Here is a 6,966-nt window from a genome sequence, read left to right as displayed (position 1 = left end):
AAGAATAAGAAAATATCAGCATAGTGTTTGAAACATAAAAAATTCCAATTTATAATGCGTAGAGGTGATCTGTGTTAACCTTAAACGATGTATCCAAGATAAGCAGATCTAGTTTTCCACCACCAGATTTTGATATGACGGTATGCTCCAAAGACAATAGAATCTGAGATATCTTCTTTGAGATTACACCACTGAAAGCAATCTGTTACACTTACTGTACTCAGTGCTGGGAAGAAAGTGTTAACATCAAATATATTATACGACCAGGAGTATGAGACAAACTAACACTATAGATTGTAGTTATCTCCATTGTTTTAAATATTTATTGCTCAGAGGCTACAATCACACTAACACCACACCACAACACACCAACAATTAATCAGAGGGACTGAATCGTTACGACAGTGAATTGAATCTTAAAGAACAAAAATCATCACTTTAGGAAGTCAGTGCATACCTGCTCATCGATCAGAAGGAGTACTACCGCGATTAGTGGTTTCAGTTGCTCTTACAGCTAGGTTTCGATTTTGATACGATTTAGGTTTAGAGGAAGCCATATATATATAGGAGTAGGATGAACGGAAGGTGGAACGAAACAGCCATAAGGTATTAAAAAGTATCATTGATTAAGAGAGGGTTACAGAGATGTAAGACAGAGTGGAAGAGCCGATTTCAGAGACTCGAGAAGTTGAAGATGAATTGAAATTGTCGGGCTCTACAGAGCCATAATAATCTTTTGGAAAAATACACCGAAGCCCAGTGTCTGTAGCCAAACCGTTCTGACGTGGCAAACAAAACTGTCTTTGATTGGTTGATTTTTCCCTCCTACGTGGACAGCCTAAGAATGCTTTATTAGTCCCTTTTAGTATAGTCTTGATGATGAACATCGCTATCATTCATTCTCCTTTCACACGGGACTAAAGAATCTCTTTTCTTTATTTTTGCCCCCCTACTTTCTTTTCTTTTTGCATTAATTTCGTTCTTTGAATTTGTAATTGTATTGAATGTCATTATCATACATGTCCCATCCACCCAAAAAGAATTCATGCATGTTTCATTTTCGGTAAAGTGTGACCAACTCTTTTTTTTTATTTCTATTTAAAAACCAGCTTAAAGTAGAGGACGTAATAGATCCGTCGGTGAGGACCAAATAAAACAAAAAATGTCTTTGTTATATGGTGTTTTAATTTGATTTTGCTTTCATATCCCCCCCCCACCCATTTTGGTAGGTCTTGCCAAATCATGTGAAGAATGTTTTTTATTTTGTTAGTACTGAATATTTTTCTTAAAAATCTAGAGAAATAAAGAAATTGTTTGAGAATTCTTTTCAAGAAGAATTAATTCTGTGAATAAAAAATATAAAATAATGGCTTCAGTTTCAGCCCACTGCATAAGCAACAGAAGATAACAGATTTGGCCAAAAGAAAAGACAAATAATACATATGAAAAAGCTCACTCACATCGAGGAAACAAGCTATATAATTTCTTATGTATGATTGAATCTCAAGTGTCTTATGAATCTGTTCTCTAACCTAATCCCCTTTTCAGATCGATTTTGATTAAAAATAGAGGGCTTGTTTGGTAAGAGTTATAGCTTTATATTTTTACAGTAGAAATTAAGCGTTGTTTTTTTGCTATAATTGTAAGTTTTTGGCTCTAACTTTTAAATTTGTCCTCTAATTTCTTTGGTGTAAATGTTAAAAATTAAAATTACAGCACATAGTAAATAATATTGATATAATGAATTAAAAAAAAATTACAACAATTTCATGTTTAAATACTAAAACTATAGGACAACAACTATATCTTTTAAGCAACATGCAACACAAAACCTATTCAGCATATCTAAAACGAATGGTATGTTATCCGGATTTTAAAATGAGAAATTGCCAAAACTACCACTTTTCATGTTTATTTTAACTACATTTATATTTATTTTGAAAGAGGTAAATAAACACTTGTAATCATATGCTTAACTATTCTAAAACTGGGTTTAAAGTTGAGGGATAGAGTTTTGAAATGTGAGGTTTAGGATTTAAAAAAGAAAGATAGATTCAAAAAGAATTTTCAAATTTCTAAAAGAAATTTGCAAGAAAAAAATTCAAATTTGAAAAGTTATAATTCCAAAACTATAAAAATAAATTTTCTATTTCTTATTCTTTTTAAAGATTATTTATATTTATATATTTATAAAGCATTGTATATAAATCTTTTGCCTCTTTAATGAAGAATGTATTTTTGAAAATATCACTTGGTGAAAGAAAACATAATTAATAGTATACTGATAATGTGGTAAAAGTAAAATTTTCCCTTTTAAAATTCATGTACTTTATATTATTTTTATAAATCAAATGTATTATACATTATTTGAAAATTTATATATTTTTAAAATATATAGAAAATAATATTTTTATATTATTTTTATATTCTTTAACGACCCTAATCCGTGATTCTTTTCGAAAACCGGTTTTGTTTCCAGTTTATCATAATTATCTACTTAAACCGAACCATTCATTATACTAAACCAAGCCAATTTGTTTCCTAACCCTAACCCTAACCCTAACCGTACATACTTGTAGACGTATATATATAATTTTCCACAAAACTCAGCCACTTTTTATCACCTCGTGAGAAGAGTCATGCCGTCAAACGTCTCCCACCAGCTTCGATTCCTTACCTCTCTCCCTTCCCGTAATGATACTTTCTTCTTCTTCTTCTTATATGTTGTTGTTTTCCTTATTATTTGCTATTCATCTTCCCTATTACCAGATCCGTGCCATGGAGAACGTGACCGAGACAAGAAGTGAAGATGAAGCCGGAGCAGGGCCGGATCTGAAAATTTGGAGACTTGAAATATTTCTTAACAATTTTAGGGGTTGGTGTTCATGTTCTCTAAATTTTGTGGAGTCCAGGCTAATGTTTCGATCCGGCTTTACCCAGATCCGGCCCCGAGCCGGAGCCACGTCTTGACGCGACCAATCCCCGATCTACCTGTTTGATGACCATCGGAGATGTAGCCCTTGTCACCGGGGACGTTTCCGTGTTGTGGGAGAATGTGTCGCGTCCTTAACCAAGGAGAAGCGTAAGATCTAGGGCAAGTTTACCTCTTTCTTGTGCACCAAGGTTTCTCTCTTCCATTATTAATCGCTTGCCACATTGGTTGTCAAACCGTGATACTCATGTTACTATAATGATCCCTAATTGTGTAATTTGGTCAAGCGTGTCTCTTTTCTTGTTTCTTAAGCAGCAATTAATCCTTTCCATAAACCCTACTTTTATATATATTAATTTTATCTCTTGTTTCGTTTCTTATTCGATCTGGTGTGCCTTGGTGAGAAGTCATAATGAATGGTGAATATGATGAGTAGTTGGATATCTTCATAATCGTTTTGTTTCGGTTTGGTGAAACTTATTTTGTCTTTCATTTTAAAAGTGTTTATTTCCGCTTTTTATTTTAATAAAAGGTTTAATGTTTTCTCCGGTCTTTTTGATTCGGTTTTAAATTCGCCTTATACTAGTAGTAACACCCTGATCTCTAGAGAGGAGGAGACCGGTGTTACATATTTATTCTTATAATTATTAAAATAAAAAGACATGGACTGCGAACTATCAAAAACTCACGTCAATATATATGTTACTCTTATACGGAGAGAAAAATATATAAAAAGTTTAGAGAGCGCTTGTTTTTTCTTTGCTGTAGAAATGAGTTGTACAGCTACATTTTAACTTTTGTTTTATTTATTTGGCTGTAGGTTCATCAGAGAAGTAAAAGTTCGATTGGTTTACACAGATGGCTGTGGAAAGGTTCTACGGCTTGCATCCAATCAACCTCAGAGTGTGTCCTGGGAAAAGAAACTGTAAGTTGGAGTTTGTGATAGGTCCAAATTGATCGAGCTCAAGATATATTTGTTATAAGTTTCAGTCCGTCCATAATCAATACTATTAGAACAGTTGCAAAAGACATTTTAAAAAATAGTGCAGGCTGTGGGGACGGCAAGTCTTGTCTTTGTACACCAAATAATCACACGAGGCCTTTTCCGGGCCCATTGGGATATTACAATCGACGCAGGTTTTGGCTAGGGATTTCGAAACACTATTAGGATTTTAAAGAAATGCACGGTTGAGAGTATGCCAACACGCTAATTTGAGATCCAAGGGTTAAAAACATGCGAGGCACAGCTTACAGTTATACCTCTCAGCAAAACATCGCAGTCACAAGAAGAAAGATCTCTCTCAGAATTGCTCGAGAAAGTCGCCGATCGTCATCGTGGAGCCATGTTAAAGTTAAAGTCCAAAGTCACATATTATGGTTAGATTTCCTCTCTCCATCTCTTCTTACTCGAAAATTTGTTTGTTAGATATCGATCTGTCGTAAATTCGTTTATGCCTTGTTGTCCAGCGAGCGATACATTGTTCTTCTGGAACATGGATCACTTCCCAGTCCCTAGGAGTAAAGATCTTACTAGTGTTCGTAAGAATATCATAGAGGCTCTTGGTAGACTGGGCTTCGTGAAGCCTCCGTTTATCTGTGTGGATTGTAAGAAACTCAATGTTGAGTACGTCCACGATGCGTTGTTGGTCAGCACCGGAAGGATCTTCTACGGACCCAAACGTAAAATTCCTCACAACACTCTCTTTGTTTTTGTTTTTTTTTCCAGGGGCCCTATATATATATCTCACTTCCGCGTTGATTTTCTTGTCTTTGATTTGTGTTATGTAGTCACACAGGCTTACCACAAACTGAAGGCTGAGCCTAGGTGCAGCTGTTGCTGTAATAGTCAAACCTTTCTCTGTGACTAGTGAGTTGAGGAGGGTTCTGTCCTGTTTGAAAGCGAGGGGTCACACCGTTCTTCTTGTAGAGCCGCCACCTTATGTAGAGTTTGACTTTGGTGTTGATTCTCTTATTGACAATGCTCGATTTTTAGGTGAAGAAAAGCCTATAATGCCCCTTTTAAGTTCGGAGAATGCAAAAGAACTTGCCGCTTGCTTTGCACGTCCGTGGACGGTGGAGTATTTGGCAACTGATAGTGATGAAGAGGATGATGTTGATGAAGAGGTTGAAGAGAGTAGGACCGTCATCTTCTGGGACGCTATTGATTCCCCATTCCCTATTTCTCTCTCTCTCTGCACTTATTGGAAGAGCTTATAGTGATAATATTACAATCCGGGCCTATCGTGAAGTAGAAGCGTTTGAAAAGTTTGCTCGTATGCCGTTGGATTCAAGGATCAACTTTTTTCACGGAGGTGAATTCCAGCCTTTTTCTTTGTATGTATGTATATGTAATCTATATATATCTCACTTGCGTTGATTTTCTTTTTCTTCTTTTTCCAGACGATGAAGCCTCGAGACGTATCAGAATGCTGAATGACATGTATCTCTTGTCACGTGAAGCTCCTCTGAAGAATAATGTAGGAAGTTTGATCCTAGTCTCGGATCATTTCTTTGATGACCCCTACTACATGGAGATGTTTGAAGACATGAAGGACAGTGGTTACTCTCTTGTCTTGGTCATTCCAAGTGAGCACAGCAACATCTCGGAGAGCGCTGATAAATGGCCAGGGTCCCTACTCTTTGATGGAGCACGCTATTTTGGGGGACCTGAAAGAAGGGTATTAAAGGTCATATGATAAGCTTTTGTTGCAGCTAGATGGAAACTCTTGATTTTGTTGCAGCATGATGGAAACACTTATTGTTTCAAACACTATGTTCCTCCTATCTTTCCATGATAAACTCTTGTTTTTATTTTGGTTGACATGAAAGAAGGGTATTAAAGGTCATATGAGAAGCTTTTGTTGCAGCTATATGGAAACTCTTGATTTTGTTGCAGCATGATGGAAACACCTATGTTCCTATCTTTTGATGATAAACTCTAGTTTTTATTTTGAGTCTGTTTAAATTGCTTGATTAGCCTTCGAAAATTAGCTTCTTTTTGCAAACAGAGTGTTCTTCTTTTGTTTCTACAAGGTTGTTAGGTGATAAGTCTCCTTTCTCTCAGCAAAATCTTGTTCTTCAGAATTGATGAGCACAGTCAGTTGTGAAAGATATTGAGTTCATTGATGCTATTGCAGAGAGACAGTCTCTGATATTTTCTGAGGAATGCAAACTGTTCCCTACTGATGTGCAGATCCAGTCGATATATTCTTGTATGAACTGTTTTTCTCCTACTTAATAGTTCCTTTTTGTAGTTATTTAGTTATTGTGTGTTTGCCTGAGAGGAACTGAAGATATAAATTTACTTTTCCAAACTAACATTGTTTGCCTGAGAGGAACTGAAGATATAAATTTACTTTTCCAAACTAACATATGAATTTTGCTTCTATGAGTCCCGTTAGATGGCTAACAATGTTTAAATGATAAAAGTTAGATTTCCGAGCTTAAAACAATATGATACTTCGACTAGTTTGGTTAAAATTTATATAGCTGAAACCCCTTAACCTGAGATCATTCAAACCTCCCATTATCCATATTTTCTAGGTTTTTTTTTTCTTTTTCCTCTGGTTTTCATTGATAACATTAGAAAGATACATATTTGAAACACGGCAACATCTCCTAACAAATCCTAAGACTTCTTAAACGAACCCACAAGCAAATCTGACACTAGATAAAAAAACAAGACTTAGAAACGTATGAAATGATTTTGATAAATATTATGACATAGGTAAAAATCCATGATGTGTCCACCATAGATACCATTTGCTAAATATATATATATCTTCCTGAAAATGTTAAGAGTTAGCTTATGGTTCTGATGTAGCCAAGACTTCAACTTCATTATCTTAACTAATACGCACCCTACTATATTGACTTGTTGATAGGAGGCAACAGTCATTTTTCATTTCTTTTCCAATTCATGCGCTTTAACCGCCACCAGTGAAATTAATACTGGATTTGAATACTGTTTTCTTTTTAGCATGCCTACAAGCCAGACGAAGTGGAATCTGAACTAAGGGCACGTTTAGAATCGT

At 35.4% G+C, this 6,966-nt stretch overlaps 1 long non-coding RNA gene across 3 annotated transcripts; it reads left to right on the top strand.

Annotated features, from left to right (window-relative positions):
* The first annotated feature begins 2,540 nt into the window (after positions 1-2,540).
* Positions 2,541-5,778, top strand: LOC130506897 (uncharacterized). 3 transcript variants are annotated; one of them, XR_008942163.1, is made up of 7 exons: positions 2,541-2,691; positions 2,770-3,082; positions 3,753-3,857; positions 3,977-4,309; positions 4,400-4,612; positions 4,721-5,244; positions 5,333-5,778. It is a non-coding gene; the product is annotated as an uncharacterized LOC130506897 (long non-coding RNA). The 3 variants fall into 3 exon arrangements; XR_008942164.1 differs by having other exon boundaries at positions 2,770-3,123; positions 3,982-4,309; XR_008942162.1 differs by having other exon boundaries at positions 2,770-3,123.
* The last annotated feature ends 1,188 nt before the right edge of the window (positions 5,779-6,966 follow it).

This window comes from Raphanus sativus, unplaced genomic scaffold (assembly GCF_000801105.2).
Source record: "Raphanus sativus cultivar WK10039 unplaced genomic scaffold, ASM80110v3 Scaffold3771, whole genome shotgun sequence".
NCBI classification, from domain to species: domain Eukaryota; kingdom Viridiplantae; phylum Streptophyta; class Magnoliopsida; order Brassicales; family Brassicaceae; genus Raphanus; species Raphanus sativus.
The sequence above is the reverse complement of the archived record's forward strand: the minus strand, read 5'-3'. Positions and strand labels throughout refer to the sequence as shown.